Raw genomic sequence first — 18,552 nt, 5'->3', positions numbered from 1 at the left:
ATCCTTATGTTGAGAGAAAACAGTTACTCAGAAAGGCAAGTATCATGTGTTTTCTCTTACATGTGGAGACTGGAGATAGGGGGAGAAAAATGCATGTCATGGACGTAGAAGAGAGACTATTACCGTAGAGGAAGGGAATCAAGGCGCAGGGAAGGAAGGGAAAGTGAGAAGAGAATAATTGACTGACTTCTGTTATGTGCTTGTGCCAATCTGCCGCAACAAAACCACTATGCTGAATAATTAATGTGCAGCAATAAAAGTTTGCGCATTTGGATTCTTGAGCCCACCGTGACACACATCATACAGAATGATCCCATTCCCTCAATAAATGTCTTTGTGATTTCCTGCATGGCGGCTCCTCCCTGCCTGGAAACCACCCATCTCTTCATTTCTGTACCTTTTCTTGTAACCCCTCAACTCCAATTGCCTCTGTTATGCACCAGGGATTTGGCTGACCCCAGACCATTGCTTCTGCCTGACCACACACCACCCAGGGCTGAGCAGAGGTCTCAGCTGAGAGCCCGTGGGTGATGACCGTCACTGAAAAGTCCTTCACGACCCTTGTGATTGTCACATGTATAACCGGAAGAAGAGAAGCCACACCCCACATGTGTATGATGTGTCAAAATGCATTCTATTGTCCTGTATAACTAACTAGAACAACAACAACAAAAAGGCCTTGGCAAGCTGGGTGGGGTGGCATACACCAATAATCCCAGCAACTCCAGAGGCTGAGGCCAGGGATCCTGAGTTCAAGATCAGCCTCAGCAATTTAGCAAGACCTTAAGCAACTTAGTGAGACTTTGCCTCAAAGTAAAAATAAAAAAAAGGGCTGAGGATGTGGCTCAGTAGTAAAGAACCTAGGTTCCCTGGTATCAAAAAATAAAGTAAATTTAAAAAAAAAAAAGAAAGGTCTTGGCAAACATATGTTCTCTACAATAGCTTTGTGAGAAAATAGCATTTCTTTATATTTCGAGCATGTTATAAGTTCATGCAAAAGTCATTTTAAAAATTTAGTTATAGCTGGGAATGCTGATGCCCATCTGTAATCTCAGTGGCTCAAGAGGCTGAGGCAGGAGGATCTTGAGTTCAAAACCAGCCTCAGTAATTAGAGGCTCTAAACAATGTAGTGAGTCCCTGACTCTAAATTAAATACAAAAAATGGGCTGGGGATATGGTTCGATATTTATGTGCTCCTGGGTTCAATCCCTGGTACCAAAAAAAAAAAAAAAAAAAGGTTTCATTATTAATTTGATTATTAACAATGCAGAAAATTGTTAGAGAAAATTATGCAACAAACAAAAATATATAATCTCACCTGTTGAAGACAACTCTTTCAAAGAGTATCAGTTTTCACTTGCAACATGAAGGACAAGTAGATAATACTACTTATTATTGATTTTAGATCACTGTAAGCAGAAGACAGCCTGAAAGCTGGTATACTTTTAAAAATCCTAATCTGTGTAAATAAAATGAAATGATTTAGCCCACATGAGGCCCTGAATTCAATTCACATAATTGAAAAAATAAAATAAAACATTGGCAAGGATGAAAATATTCAGTGATAGCAAACTTTGTGTCTCTGGGACAAAGTGCACGAGAAAATCAGCCTGAAGAAGGGAAGATCCGTTTCACCGTGGCTCATGCCTTCAGAGGTCTCCGTCCAGGGCCACCTGGATCGGTCACCTGCAGGCCTGTGGTGAAGCACTGTGGCCCTCCAGCCCGCCCCTGGCCTACTTCCTCCAGTCATGCATCACCTCCCAAAGTTTCCACCACCTCCCCGTCGTTAGTTTTGAACCTAACAGTGAATCAATTCCGTGATGAGCTCAGAGACTTTGTTATCCAGTCACTTCCCAAGAGCCTCACCTCTAAATTTTGCTGCAGTGCAGACAAAGCCTTCAACCCATGGGCCTTTAGGGTCGTCCCAGATCCCAAACTCAATAGTGGTGGGTGAAGATGAGGCTGATGTTCAGAAGGAAAAGTGGAGTCTCTTAGGCCACAATGATAATGTTGGGTTTTACCCTGAGAGTAGTGGGCAGCCTACGAAAACATTTAAATAGAGAAGTTAGAAGCGCGTAAAAGCCTTCGTAGAACACAGGAGTGGAATCAATCTACTCCTTATACAATGTTTATGGGCTGTCACGTTCAGGACTTCTGAAATTTTATATGTCAAAAAATGAGAATAATTAATTATAGAAGATATGTTAGTTTTTTAGAAATCCACCCTGATTACAGTGTGAGTCAATTAGCAGAGAACAAGAAGCAAGCATGCATTTCAATCCATGTAGAGAGCACTCAGAAATAGATGCTGAATGTTCCGTCCACAGTGCTAAGAGTGGGTGGGAAAGAAGCCCACAGGTGTGAGGGAGAATAAGGGGGCCTCAAGGCGGGCTCTGTTGAGTGCCTTGTACTGGGCGATGCCAAAAGTGTGTCCCGGATTCCAGGTGTTGCCGTCAAGTGGAGTGTTTGCCTTTTGCCGGTAAACATTGAGGGAAGTAGGACGCAATTTGGAGGGACTAACTGGATGTGTCATATTTAAGGTGCCTGTGACTTATCCAAGTAGAACTGGATAAACGCATCTGAAATAGAAAAGAGCCGTGAGTTCGAGGTGCACCTTAGGCAACGACTCCACCCTGCAGACACAGAAAGGATGGTGTGGTTTTCTGCATTTTGCTTGCTTCATTTCTGCTAGTATTTTCATCTTAGTTATTATTTTTTAAAGTTGTTTACAGTTCAGCTGGTTCTGACTTAAGACCCTAAGTCCTGTAAGCAAACATGGACCTTGGCCTTTCCTTATCATTTGCATGCATGGTCAGCACTGATAATGGTGCACGTACAGAGAAGCATGCATTCAGTGAAATCATGAGAAAACAAATAACTGTGTGCTGCATTAGTAAGCTTTGTGGTATTAGAATGAAATTTCTAAGGCAATGAACTTACAAAGAGAAAAGGTTTGTTTTAGCTTATGGTTCTGGAGGGTTCCATCCAAAATTGGGCAGCTACATTTCTTTGGGTCTCTGGCAATGGCAGCACCCTAGGGGTGGAGGGAGGCAGTACATAGTAGAGTATAAGTCACGAAGCAGAGCACAATTCAGAGAGTGGGGCTCCACATCCCTTTCAATATCATACTGTCAGTCATCTAAGGACCTCCCACTAAGCCTCATCTCCCAAAGGGACCACCACCTCCCAATAGCTCCACCATGGGCACCAAACCTTTAATGCACAATCCTTTGGTGACACTCATCCAAACCATGGCATGTAGCTGTAAGTATTAGTGTCATAAACTGCTTCATGAAACACTATTGGCATGAAACACTATTTAATTCAATTGCTTCTTAGCAGAAAGTTCAGGTTATACCTCTCCAAATGCTTTACTAAGTCCCCTCAAATTTCCAAAGATTCAGGAGAATTAGTGATTTTAAAAGACTGAGGTCACATCTGATAACATCTTAGGGCAACCTGGTATCCAGGCAGCAAGTTGTTATTTCTGCTCACAGGTACAAGTTCCTGTCCTGCAATAGCACACATTCTCATCTACATTACTGAAGGGCAAGGTTTATGGAGAGATTAAGGCAAGTATTAAAGACGCTGGGTCAGAATGCTCAGGGAAATGTAGCTCTGTGTGAGAGTGTGCTGTCGTGTGAATATGTATGACCTTGAAAGTGAGGAATGCCACTCAGGGGGACATAGAACTTCCAACCTAAAGGAAAAAGAGGGCAGAGCAAAAAAAAATGAATCCCAACATCCATAATCAAATTTTCTCTCATTTCCCCTACAGAATCCATAAGAAAAATTTACTCCTGAAAATAAAATTAAAAATTTACGAAAAACATTATAGAAATTCAATATCTACGTTGTGTAATAAATCCAAATAATTGGGCCATTACCATCCTGAGTCTATAGAATTCTTACATAGAAGTGAATATTTCCACTGACAAGTTGAATTGGACCATCACAGAAATTTGGCACTTTGTAAAGTGTTTTCTCCAGAGCAATACTTATGGGAGTAAGAACTAAAATATTATTGAAAGACCCCTGGAATATGTATGGCACCAACCTCAAAAGCAAGCTGAAAGTTTATGAAATCGTTAGACCTGAATCTGTAATATTTGTGATCATATAAACGATGTAACTAAAACTTGTGTAGAAAATTTTAATTCCATTTAGTGAACACGAGACACGACTAATAAAATATAAATTTTCCATCAAATACTGTATGAATGTGTCTGGAAAAATAGTTATGAAATTAGTAGTCATAGATGATCATAATGGTCATAGGAATATATTTGTCTTAATCACAAAAATATTTGTAATAATAACCTCAAGAATAATTTTACATTAAAGGCTAAAAAATTCACAATGGGTTTGAAATAATTCCACAAAATTCTAATTATTATGACATGCAGTTCACATTGCATACATTTGCATATTATTGGTTATTTAAATGTAGAAGATGTGGTTCTATGCAATTGCACTATCACTACAAATTTGCTTCATGATTTATATCTGAGGGAAGACAGTGTCATGAAACCCATGTTGCTTCTACAGGGCAATGGAGTAAAAATATTTATTCAGTGTCCAGTTAAAATATATATATATTTTAAAGCAGCAAGGTATTTCAATGTCATTATATTATAATTTAGATATGAAATATTCTTTAAAAACTCATGTGTGAAACGAGGCAAGAATATTCAGGAGCTAAAGGATTACTTTATGAGAGTTGTAAGATAATCGGTGTCTTAATCGACTGCTACGGATTAACTGGGTGTTAACTGCAGGTAGGGTGAGGCTGGAGGCGATGCCTTCTGGGTATATATGTTGTGGCTTTGGTAAGCAGAGCTCTCTCCTTGTCTCCTTCCTTGTTGCCATTTTCTGAGCTGCTTTTCTCCTTCACACTTTTCCACCATGATGTTCTGCCTCACCTCAGCCCCAGAGCAATGGACTGGCCCTCTGTGGACGGAGACCTCTGAAATCACAAGCCCCAAATAAACTTTTCCTCCTCTAAACTGTCAGGTCTTCTGACCCAAAAACTAATTAAAACCCTTTAGTTTCTTTTAAGTCCACAAGTTATTTATTGAAGTACATGTCCTAAAAATGAAAATATTGAAATGTGTAAGAGTTTTGACCAAAGATCGATATAGAAAACCAATTCTCCTAGAAAATGTTTTCTTGACTCAGTTTTTATGTTCACTCAGCAGATTTACTTACGGAAGTGGCACAGTCTGTTCAACAGTCTCAGCAAGTGTTCAGTACAGCAAGTCACCTGCATGCAGAAGCCTCTCCAAGGTCACAGGTCACGCATCTGATCGTGATGTTCACCAGCAACACGAGATTATCAGAGACACTCATTCACCGATTTGTACCTGTCAGTACTAGTAGTTTCCATTCTTTCATTTTTCAATTTTACCTTGTTCTGATTTGTCTGAGAATTGTGGCATATTCTAAATTATTTCTTCTACTGAAAGTAAATGAACAGATTTTTAAAACAAAAGCTGTTACCTACACTTTACTGCTCCTCTTCTATTATTATTATTATTATCTTATTATTATTCTATATGATTCCCTGCAACTCTCATCATTCTCTGCCTAATATGGAAGAATCATCTTGGGCATTTCACATTTAGTAACACTGGCCTGAACCTGCACTCGGCACGGCTGTGGTTTGTGCAGATGACCCTGAGCAGCGGCCTATGGCTTCACGGTTGTCTCTGCCATCAGCCTCTGCTCCCTGAGAAAAGCAAGCGCTCAGCTGCCCACTGAGCATGGAGAGCGTTAGGCACACGGAACCATGAGTGGCTGGTGAAAATGGATGAGATAACAAATACAAAAATGATTCAAAAATATCAAATTAATAGTATTCCAAATATTAGGCAAAAGGTTGCTATAATATTCAGTTTAAAATTGCTTGATATGGAGAAAACAAGTTGCAAAATATTCTATCATTATCAAAATGCTAGTATTAAGTAGAATAGATTCAGGAAAAATTGAGAAGACAGTCCCCATATGTTTCCGTTACTTTTTTTCTGTTATTAATATCTTCCATTAATATGGTGCATTTATCACAGTGAATGAGACAGCACTGCTATCCTGCGATTAGCTGACATTTATACTTCATTCACCTTTCCTTGGTTTTCACCTAATATCCTTTTTCATTTTCTTACATGTTTATGGACTACAGCATGATATTCCAACTCCAAATTTCCTCTTGCTTATCTATGTTTGTACTTATTTAAGGTTGTATAGTAATATTTTGAAGATTATGAAACTCTGAGATTCTGAAGCATTATTGTCTCCCCTTGCAAAATTCACACAGGACAATTTTCATCAAGGAATAATTCTTTCCACCATTATCTGAATCACAATTTCAAAACATCAAAACCACACCCACAATGACCCACTTCTACCCTCCTGATTTCAGTCTTGCAAAGTCCTGTGTTGACAACTGAATGCTCACTCTTGTTACAAGTAGCTTGTCCAGGTCTCAGACCCAGACCTGTGGCAAGAGGAGCTTACCCCTAAACCTCAGTCATAAGGACGATGATGACAGTCACTTCTCACACCTAGAGACAGAGCGCGCCTGGCCAGTGTTCAGTTAGCATTTGGATGGGAAGATGTAGAGTGTAAGGCACTAAAGGGCTGGAAGCCATAATGCCCTTTGGGGTATGATAAATGGACCAAATATCCAGTTAGGTATCGTGTTTGCTCATCTGAATACATCCTTGTAAACATCCTTGGCCGTGTTGTGCCGGAGACACTGGTCAAGGTCATTCAGCATATCATCTCCTCAAAGTGCAAAATTAAGTGAGCAAGATACGCAACCAGGGAATGACAGCAGAAGTCTGTGAATGCTAAAGGAAGGGGAGCATTAAGGCATCACTGCGTACCCCTGAAAACTGGCCAGACACCGCAACGGTCAATTTTTTTCCCAGAAAGCAATAATAGGTACTACGAAGGGAGTAAGAGTTATATATGGATTAGACAAATTTTTAAGAATTCACCTTTTCATTTTAATTTCTAAGACAGTGATCCCTAAATATTTAGACTGTTTGAAATGTTGTTCTCTATTTTTAATAGATGTTTTCCTGGTTTTCTGGATATTTAAGGTCTTTCTCCAGGCAAAAGGGAGTACGCTATGGAAGCCACCTCTATCTTATCCCATTGGAAAGTAGTATTGTCTAACAGGCATGTGCAAGTGCACGCGCGCACACACACACACATACACAGAATGAGAAAAGGAAAAGTACAGTAGGTATACACAAGTTTTCATACAACTTTAATAGGTTTACTTAGAAAATTTATTAATAACCATTGATTTTTTATTTGTTTACTTTTTAATTTTTACAGACTGCATTTTGATTCACTGTACACAAATGGGGTACATCATTTCCTTCCTGTGGTTGTGCATGATGTAGATTCATACCATTCGTGTGATCATACATGTACATAGGGTAATGGTGTCTGTTTCATTCCACCATTTTTCAGACCCCTCTCCTTTTCATTTCTAAAGTTCCTCCATTCTTCTCTCAACCCCCACCCCCATTATATATCATCATCCACATGTAAGGAAAAACATTTGGCCTTTGGTTTTTATGATTGGCTTATTTCACTTAGCATGATATTCTCCAATTCCATCCATTTATCTGCAAATGTCATAATATTCTTCTTTATGATTGAATAGTATTCCATTGTGTGTGTGTGTGTGTGTGTGTGTGTGTGTGTCTGTATTTATATATATCACAGTTTCTTTATCCATTCATCTATTTAAGGGCATCTAGGTTGGTTCCACAATCTAGCTCTTGTGAATTGAACTGCTATGAAAAAGTGTTCAACATCTCTAGTAATTAGAGAAATGCAAATTAAAACAACTCTAATATTTCAACTTACTCCAATTAAAATGACTATTATCAAGAACACAAACAATAATAGATGTTGGCATGGATGTGGGGAAAAAGACACACTCATACATTACTGGTGGAGTTGCAAATTGATGCAGCCGCTCTGGAAAGCAATGTGGAGATTCCTCAAAAAACTTGGAATGGACCCTCCTTTTGACCCAGTTATCCTACTCCTTGGTTTATACCCAAGGGAATTAAAATTAGCATACTACAGTAACACAGCCACATCAATGTTTATAGCTGCTCAATTCACCATTGATTTTTTAAATGTGTTTTTTTAAGGAATATTTTAACAGCACCTCATAAAGCATACACAATTCTAGGTCAAATTCCCTGAATGCCATACTCTATTTTCTGATCAACAAATCTGTTGGTTTCACTAATATGCGCTCTCTCTCGAAATATGTCTGCAATTCTATCCTCTTTAAAGTTTTTGGTGCGTTCCGTTATTTCTCCCCTCTGCTGGCCACTGGCCAGGATCCACATGTGTAAGCGGGGCCAGTCCTGAGTTTTGAAGATGACGACAAAACTTCCTTCCTGGGACACACTTCCTGCACATCAGTCTCCCCTGTCACATGAGGATAGTATGGACAGCTAATTACTGTGCACCTAGGCACCAGAGCCTGGTCGTCGCCTAGAAGGTGCTGGGTACGCTGCTGACCGTTTGCACAAGAAGCATTTCTTAAGCATCGGCTGCGTGTTAGCCACCTTCCCTGCTCCGAGGCTGGAAGTACTCGGACTTGGGCGCTGGAGCGAGGAAGAAATCAGGCAGCCCCAGGTGCGGGCCGCGCGGGCACTGACATGGTCACTGCTAACCATGTGCTGCAAGTGTGGTGGGCGCCGCCAAAAGGCTGAGTTGGCCTCTGTCCGGAGACCGGGAGGATTGTTCTGGCAGGGACCCGTCCTGCAGAGCTGGACCAGCAGCAGCGAGAGTCAAGGACTGAGCACCGAGCGCACCTCAGGCCTCACGGAGAGAAACTGCTCCTGCCGCTGAATGGAGGAGCGAGGGCTGCAGCAGTGACCCCCGGCGGGAGCCACCGCCACAGACCCGAGCTTACAAGTGTCCCCAGAGAAGCCTCCAGAACTCTGCAGGGCCGCCTGCCGGAAGGAGCAGGATCTCGTGCACGCTTGACGCCCATCCTACCTCCGCAGCCCCGCCGGCGCTCACAGGACCCTGGCTTCTAGCTCGGCCAAGACCAATCCCCTTTCCATCTCTTATACCGCGGACATCAAATATGTCCTAAGAGTAGGTCGCATCAATGAGAAGCCAGCAAACAGATAAATGCTAACTGCCTTAAAGTCTTGATTAGTTTGGGGGGTTCCTGCTCCCCCAAATATGGATATACTTTTAAAATGTCTCAGATTCCATGAATAGCCTTGCACTGCTGCTGCACTCTGCACGTTATTTAATTCTTGAACGTGACTCTAATGTAGGCAGCACCATCCCGATTTTATTAATTTATAAACTTGCCATGGAAAAGTTAAGTTGCCTATTATGCCTGTGGTGTTAATGTGTGAGAGTTATACATCTACCCCAATCTGTTCCACTCCTAACCATGAGCTTAAACAATAAACTCAAATTATTGCTGTTACTCCTAGATAACACAGCATCCCTGGGAAGAATCTGATTACAGCTGGACTTGAAAATTACCCTGCCACAAGGATGATTTACAGAGCATGACTTTTGAGAGTGTGATTCTTTGCAACATTTTCTGATTGGATTTTACTAACTAAAAGTAAAGGATTTATGCAAAGGTATTTCTAGGTACCAAATGCTGATCTAGATTGTTTCTTTTATAAGTTCTACCTGATATTCTGGATTGCTTTATGGGTAAAAACCTACAAACTATGGACTGCAGGTGGTAAGTTGGTATATGCAAAAGAATTACAAACAAATATAAACCTACTAAACATCACTCTCTTTTAGTTCACCATGCGAATGCAATTCTAAAATATGCCCTCCCTCTCCCTGGAATACTACAAGGCATTGCCCGTGTAGATGAACCAGAGCTGTACAACTAGGAAGTATGGAAACTGATGGGTCCCCACACCCATCACTCCAAATCCATAACACTCTCAGCATGCAAAAGGGAACTTGAGAAGCATCACCCAAAGTGTCAGAGGCCTTTGAGGTTTTGTGTTCAACATGCCCTGGGTGGCACATTTTGTTAATTCTCATAGGGTTGTGGTAGGTTAGAATCAGGAGTACCACTTTGACAATTTAAACCTTTTGAACACACGATCCATGACATGCATTATGCTATCCAATCAAAGTCATTATTACGCATTAATCTGTTATTAACATCTTACTCATTTCTAAAGAGATTGAATTCTAGAGATGAGAAAGAAATGATGAGCATGATATATTATAGAAGAGCTTTTGGTGGACCAAAAGAAAAAGAGAAAACAGTAAGAGGAGGACTATCTCTTTGTTAGCACATCAGAATCAAGTGGTAGAAATCCTGTGTTACACATAAACAAATAGGAATGAGGCTGGAAGACCTCACAAGAAATGTATTACCTAGTAGAGGGTCAGAACGCTTTCAACATTACCTAAGCAGACAGCACGGATCCTGCATGGATAATGTAAGAAAAGTATTACAATAATTAATGACATAACTAGACTTGAGGTAATGCAATGAATGAATGTAGGAAAGGAAATCTGGCAACAAAGAATATTTCAAAGGCAGATTCAGCATAATTTGGAGCTGGCTAGAAATGTAGCACAAGTAGTGTTGGTGTCAGAGGTGGTCCCAAGATTCCAAGCCTGGATTGGTAGGAAGATATTATCCAGTGACAGACACAGAATATTGGAAAGGGAAATGGGCTGCAGACTGTTACTGGGGAGAAAGGAGAAAGAACCAAGACTGAGACATTTAGCCTGTGTATCACTCTGGGGAAAATGGAATGGCATTTTTGACTTCTGTTAAAAAGGCAACGGTCAACACATGAGCCAGGAATAAAACCCACGACCTTCATGCCAATCAGTACAATTGTATCATGGTACCGAATCATCCTGCCTACAGAGAATCTGTGGAACAAAGATCTCTCTAATTTTATAGTTAATAGAGTCACATGAAATCTGTCTTTTTGAGAATCACATCAGTGTACTTTCTGCTCAGGAAATATGATATTTCTGGATGAATATCCTTGGCAGCTTCATTTGTTATTTAACATTTTGTTTCTTTATCAGAAAATGTTTTTGTTCAGTTGTGAAAAGCTCTTTTGAAAACATGCAAGGGCTTCCGTGGGGCTCTGGAGGCTGAGGTACTCGTGTGCACGTTTAAAATTCTAAAGAGCACCGTTCCTGCGCATATGAAGTTCAGCAGAAGTCTCAGTGAAGCCCTGCAGCCCCAACCCGTGGGCACGGAGATCAAAGGGGCAATTCTAACGTGTTTTCCATCCATTTCCAGCAGAAAAATTGGTTTTTCATTATTTGCTAAAATCCAAATCCTACATTCTTGCAAAAAAAAAAAAAAAAAAGTATGAAATTCTTCAGAGGTTTTTGTTTTACTTTAATTCCTGCCATTTGAGTCCATTTATTTGGCCTTAGAATTTAGGGTTTGTGCAGCCTGAGCTGCTATTTAACTGTAAATTTTCATCAGGGAGAAAGGAAGCTAAAAATTTTAGTGCCCCCTCATACCTCCTCCATCCTACAGCTCTAAGTATTTGCTGTATGGTTTCTTTTTAATATCAGGAAAAGAAATGGATGAAGCTTCTGAAATAAAAATCGTAGTTAGCTAAGTTTTCCCTCTGGAGCAAGATAACCGTATCTGACCTGCTAGTCCTTTCCATGCTCTACTGTCAAAGAACAGCATTCGCCTGCTTCAAAACACCATTTATTTTACTCAGTGTTTACATTGCTGTGACCAAAACACCAGACAAGAACAACTTAGAGGAGGAAAAGTTTATTTTGTCTCATAGTTGCAGAGTTTCAGTCCACAGTCAGCCAACTCCATCACTCCAGGTCCGAGGAGGAGAGGCAGAGGACCAGAAAAGAAAGCCATGACAGAGAGAAGCAGCTCAGGACATGACAACCAGGAGGCAGAGAGAGGGGAGGCGGGGAGAGAGGGAGGGAGGGAGGAAGGGAGCTCTCCTCACCAGGGACAAAATAGAAACCCCAAAGGCAAACTCCAGTGGCCTGTTTCCTCCAGACACACCCTTCCTTCCTACAATTACCATCTGGTTAATCCCTATCAGTGGACTGATGTGCCGATTCTCCTAAGTTCCTGTATGAAACAGTGCTAGAATGCTTCAGAGGTGAATTGATTAGATTTTGAGAGTATCGTTTCATACATGAACTTTTGGGGACCACTGCATATCTAAACCATAACACCATTGTCCACCTCGTATCCATAAGGTGGCAGCAGGGCCTTGTGCGTGTCTGAAAGGAAAAGGAAGAGATAGGTTGCTGGTATCCCAATCAGTCAGTCAATCTTCTGAGGAAAGACATTTTCCTAATTCTACATGGAGTCCATTGGAGAAAATAACTTATGAGCATTGACTATTAATTCAGAAATCATTTTAGAGTGAAATTCTCAGGAGTGGAAAGTACTCCAGAAATCAAGTTCCATCTCAAGTGGATTCAGATGTGACATTAATGAAGATGCAAATTTAAACCTTTAATCTGGCTTAAACAAAACTGAATCTGTGCCAAATCTCACATCAGCCCCCAGAAAGCTCACTGGCCCCAACATACTGTGCACCTTTAGTGGAGTGCTGACTGTACAGTTTACTCTACTACTGAACACCTGCATATCTCTCAGTAAACTTCAACACCGTTCTCCAGAGATCCCACAATGCATTTACTCACTGCAGCAAATTGTAGATTAATTTCTTTGGGCACACTCTTATGGATACATCAAATATATTTAATGAAGAGATTTTCATGAGTTGATATTGTATCATGACATGATTCCCATGCCTCATTTTATTTGAAAACTTTTTTTTAAAACCACATCTAGGTGGAGGTGAACTACTTAGAGCAGGTGCAAAGTTCCATGGCTCCTAGACACTGAAGCATGCATGGACCCTGCAACCCCTGGGAATGCAGCACAGACTACATTCTAAGATGTTTCAAGTGGTTCAGACAGAAAAACATGAAGTTTTCAAGCATGCAACAGAAAAAAAAAATATTCCACCCTTCTTCATTTTTTCCTGAAAATATATAGTTTATTTGCCAAAAGGAACTCATAGCACAAAGCTTGTATCCTATGAAAACTATAAATTTCTTCTAGTGTGTTCAGAAATGAAGTTCCTGAAATATAAGATCACAAGAGTCATTACAAAGACATTGCTTAGTAGAAATATGCAAATCACCCCTTTGAGATAGTGAATTTTCTTTGTTCTCAACTCTTCCTTATTAGTGAATCCACATGATACTCAATATTTAGCTCTGTGTGCCTGTTAGACTCATTTCTAAACTGTTTTGAAGGTTTCACTTTATTTTTTCTTGACACAGTAATTGCACGTGTTTATTGGTATAGTGTGCTGCTTCAGTACATGTACATATTAGGCAGTGATCAAATCAGGGCAATGAACACCGCAGCCTCTCACGTGGTAAAGTTAAAAATTCTCTTTTAATCACGGTTATTTAAGGCCTGTCTTAGATTTGAAGTCTTTTGTGTGAGAAGGAAAAGCACCTGGCGCATACTTGCTGCTTAAAGTAGAGTCCCTCCTTCCTAGCTCTCTGTGGCATTGTCTTTGCTGAATTGTGTCTCTTGAAGTATCCCTGTTGAACCACGTCTCCCTTTGGCAAATGAAAAAGGCAAGGCGTTTGGCCTAACAGACATGAATACATGCTGCAAGACAATCCACAATAGGAGTGAAGCAGTAGGGCAGGAGCAGAAAAGTAAGTCAAGGTAGCGATGTGGAGTGGTACCAACAAGGCCGCCATACCGAGCAGGAAACACACAGTATGGCAGAGTGAAGTGAGACGCCAATGCAGACACTGTGTCACCTGGGGTGGGTTGTGGAAACATTGACTCTTTTTTCTTTTTTTGCAAGGATTTATCCAGTTTATTCAAAGTCAAAGCTAACATTTTTTAAATTATTTTTTATTATTTTTTATTTTTTTTTATTTTTTACAGACTGCATTTTGATTCATTGTACATAAATGGGGTACAACTTTTCGTTTCTATGGTTGTGCATGATGTAGATTCATACCATTGGTGTGATTATACGTGTACATAGGGTAATGATGTCTGTCTCATTCCACCATTTTTCATACCCTCCCTCCCTCTCATTTCCTTCTACATAATCTAAAGTTCCTCCATTCTTCTCTCACTCCCCACATCCCCCACCCTCATTATATAGCATTCTTCACTTATCAGGGAAAACATTCATCTTTTGTTTTTTTGGGATTGGCTTATTTCACTTAGCATGATATTCTCCAATTCCATCCATTTATTTGCAAATGCCATAATACCATTATTCTTTATGGCTGAATAATATTCTAATTGTGTATACATACCACAGTTTCTTTATCCACAACTCTTTATGTAAACAATAAGATCCCTCTTAACACCATACCCAAAGGTGAAATTCAGTGTACAAAATACTACATGTGAAACTAATTGGAAAAATGGAACTGTTGACTTGTCAATAGGGAAGGATTTGTTTAAAAAAATGATAGAAGTCATAACAAGAGTTTGATACTGTTTGCTACACTAAGATTGCTGATAATAGCTGTCTATCCAAATAAGACAAACTGGAAACACTGTGTCTAAAAGGATTACTGTTTTGAATACATAAGACGGAGATAGGAATCCAAATGGAATAATGAATAAAAATACGAGCATATAGTTTTTAAAAATGGCAACTCCCCAAATCAAAAGCAAATACAACAGTTCTCAAAATTAGTAGTAATCAGAAAAAAACAGAATTTCCAGCACAGAGGTGTTGCTGACCTTGCGGTTCTCACGGCGGTAGTGTACACTGGGGTGCATTTCAGGGGGACATCATGAGCATCGGTACACACAGACTGCAAACTGCAAACCATGCTGCATTGTGACAATTTCCCACCTATGTTTATAAAGAGACATGCAAGAGAATTTTTATCATAGCAGTAGTTTTGATGTTTTCCAGCTGGTAACCACCTGATGGTCCTACTAGAAAAAAAAAATTAAATATGCCATATATTTTAAATATTGTGTATATTTACGCTAAATATATTAGGAAAGAAGCACTTAAAAGTACGCACTAGAGCCTTCAGGTATTTGAAAAATATCAATATGGTGAACCAACACAACACAATTTTGTTTACAAAATTAAAATTGAAAAATAACTTGACTTAAAAGAAAAATCAGATGACTACAATGACATTTAGAAAGATCCTAACAATCAAAATAACCAAATAAGTGCAAGAAGATGATAATAGTATAGCAACAGCAGGAAGTGTTCCTGGGGAACCGAGGTTGCCTAAGTGGACAGAAAGGTTAATATGAAAATCAAACCAAAGTGGAGACTTCTAGGGACTGATGATTTTCACGGGCTGTAAAGGGAAGATTATGATTTGTCACTTCATCAGAGCTGGAAAATAAAAAAGAGACAAGCTATTTTCATCCTCCAACCTTCCCAAAAGCAGAGACAAAAATGGGATTACAAGTGGAAAAAATTCATCCAGAGAAATTCCTGTCAGGGGAAAATCAAGGAGGGTTAGAGAGAATGGGCGAGAGAGTGCTGGCAGTCGTCAGACTGACTGCTTCTGACCCAGAAGGAGGGGAGAGGAAGGAAAAGTCTTTTCAGGAAGGAAGGAGGGACAGAGGAAGGAGAAGGAGAGGGAAGCAGGGAGGGATGGAGGAGGAGAAGGAGGAAGGGAGGGAGGGAGGGAGGAAGAACACAAGAAAAATAAAATACAGAACACATTTGCTTAAGTCTTGTTGGTACCTAACCATCTTCTGCCCTAAATGATCATAACAAGAACCAGCAAGTCTCTGATTACAAACTGGCCTGACAGGAGAGTCTTACCTGAGAAGTTGTCCCCCCAAAAGAGGGACGTTTGCCTGCATGCGTTTCTCTAACCATCACAATCTACACAATTTCAGAGACAGAAAGCGATGGAAGAGGGATCAGAAGACCTGAGGATCCCTCAGAAGACCTGAGCCACACCGGCGGTCCCATTTTAAGCACCCCAGATGGTGTAGTGCATGACAATTCCATCTCCAGAATTTCTCTTGGAACTTTTTTTCTGTCACTCCTTGTCCTTCATACACAGACAAAGACCTCATTTCCCAGTGCCCAAGACAAGAGTGGGCTGGTGTCAATTCCATGTAGGACTGGCAGGTTCTAGAGCACCATCGGGGGTGGTGGGATCAGCTTTAAACCTGGACTTCCGTGTTGCTCCTTCCCACAAGAGCTGTGTTCACTGGTGTCTTACGCTGTGAGACACAACAGGCCACTTGAGTGGCAAACACACAAATGGGAAGCAAACCCGAGATGGACCTGATGTTTCCGGAGACAGACACACTTTCACGGTTCTGGTCACACCCGTGTCTTCAGTGCTTTGATCAGGGTTCAAGGAAACTCACGGTGAAGGCACCTAGGTCCTTGGGCCGCCATTTGTGGGTGATTACGCACAGTGTGTGTGCTCTTGACATGATCTAACTGGAGAGGGATTCCTTACCCTGGGATAATCATAAAAGCTTTAATTTGGGGATATTTACTGAATTCTCACAGAACAAAATTTGTAGGTATTTGCTGTGGTTTGGATATGCACCCTAAAGCTTCTCATGATGAAATTAAATTCTCATTAGGAGATATTAAGAGGATAGAAACTGAATCTGACCATGGCATTTAGACAAGGAAGGTATTGGGGTGGAGGCCCCACGATTGAAACCTGGTGACTGTTAAGAAGTAGGTTGGTGGGCATGGTGGTGCACACATGGAATACCAGTCACTCAGAGGCAGAGGAAAGCAGAAGAACTCCACGTTCCAGGCCGGCCTGAGAAAGTGAGGAAGGTCTTTCCTTAAAATTCAAAATAAAAAAGAACTGGTAATGTAGCTCAGTAGCAAAGTCCACCTGAGAAAATTTCCACCCTGAGAAAAGAAGAATAGGGAGAGAGCAAAAGAAGCAAGTATGCCATATCACATGATGCCTATGCTGCCTGGGGATCTGCCAGCCAAAGGCCATCACCAGATGTAGGCTTTTGACGTTGTGTGAGAACTTTGAGCCAAGGTAAACCTCTTTTCTTCACAAAGTACTCTGCCTCAGGTGTTTTTCTATGGTAACAAAAACAGGCAAATTATTATTGCTATTATTAAAGAGAGAAAATAATATCAGAGAAGAATTATGAGACTAACTTAAAGTAGCAGAGTCAACGTACTAAGTGCAAAGTCCTCAGTATTAACAATTGTAATGTAGTGCTCTCTCTACCACATGCTTCATTTAAGATGAAATCTGGTTCAGGATTTTGAAGGTTAAAGATTCTAGCTTTTAAAGCCAACTCCAGAAACACTCCTGGTATTGTGAGCCTTACATACCATTTCAAAGTCTGTTGGTCTAGCTAATGTCTGCTGCGAAGAATTGCAAAGTGTCAAATACCTATGCTTTTATAAATAGAGCCTTTCTCATCCAATGAGGATCTATTCTCAGGACAAATAAGGGTTTTTGGAGAGATTACTGCTTTCCTCTGAGAAAACTGAGCTATAAATATATGGATTTTCATTTGGGAAATTTATATACCAATTAAAATTTGACAATTTTTATTTATTAAGCTTTGGCAATATCATACAATTGTGATTTTCCAAATATCTGCATTACAATATGTCCACAGGATAGAATAGACTGTTCAAGTTTTTGAATTATAGCAATCTGTGAGGTCATTATTCTAACTTGCCAAATGAATTCTTCTGCCCAATTTAAGGTTTACACACCATTTGGTACATTTATTTCACTTGAATGTTAGTATGGGCTTCCATGTTAAATTGAAATGATCAGTTTTAAAATGAAAGCTTCTATACAACTTACACATAAAATGTTCTAAAATGTGGACATTTGGCTGAGCAAAGCCTTAGAGTCAGTCACTGTGGGACCCAGCAGCCACACGTGTACCTACGGACACATTCTTTTTATTTTCTGAATTCTCTGAAGAGTGATCATTCTTGATGATGTCAGGTCACGGTAGTGCTGGAAACAAGTGTTTGCATACATTTCACATTCCATTACTAGTTGCCTGATTCCATAAACACCCAGGAAGGCCACCTTTGTTTTGACATTACACTAAAGCAATGGAAGAAGAGTAATAAATGAAAGCGAGAAATTTAGATCCTGGCCTTGAGATTTCTACCATGGTAAGAATGTGTAAGACAAATAACCCAAAATGTAATGTGAATTATATAAAGAGGGTTATCTAAACGAAAAATAACATTTTATATGAGATAAAGGACGTATTAAGAGATGATAGTTCATATAAAAATTATAAATCACCAGAATATGACTGCCTGCCAGATACTCTGATGTTAAACTCTTATAGAGCCCTTTGGTATTAGAACATCATTCATTTGATTAATCCTTAATGTTTTCCAAACAATAGACAAGATTTGTGGTGAATGAATGTTAGACTAAATTTAACCAACCATAAATATACATAAACATGTGCATGTTCATCAGTGGACACACTCATGCACATGTGCATGCATGTCAGTGGAGACACATACA

This window comes from Sciurus vulgaris (genome assembly GCF_902686455.1).
Source record: "Sciurus vulgaris genome assembly, chromosome: 13".
NCBI lineage: Eukaryota > Metazoa > Chordata > Mammalia > Rodentia > Sciuridae > Sciurus > Sciurus vulgaris.
Note: the sequence above shows the minus strand (reverse complement) of the source record.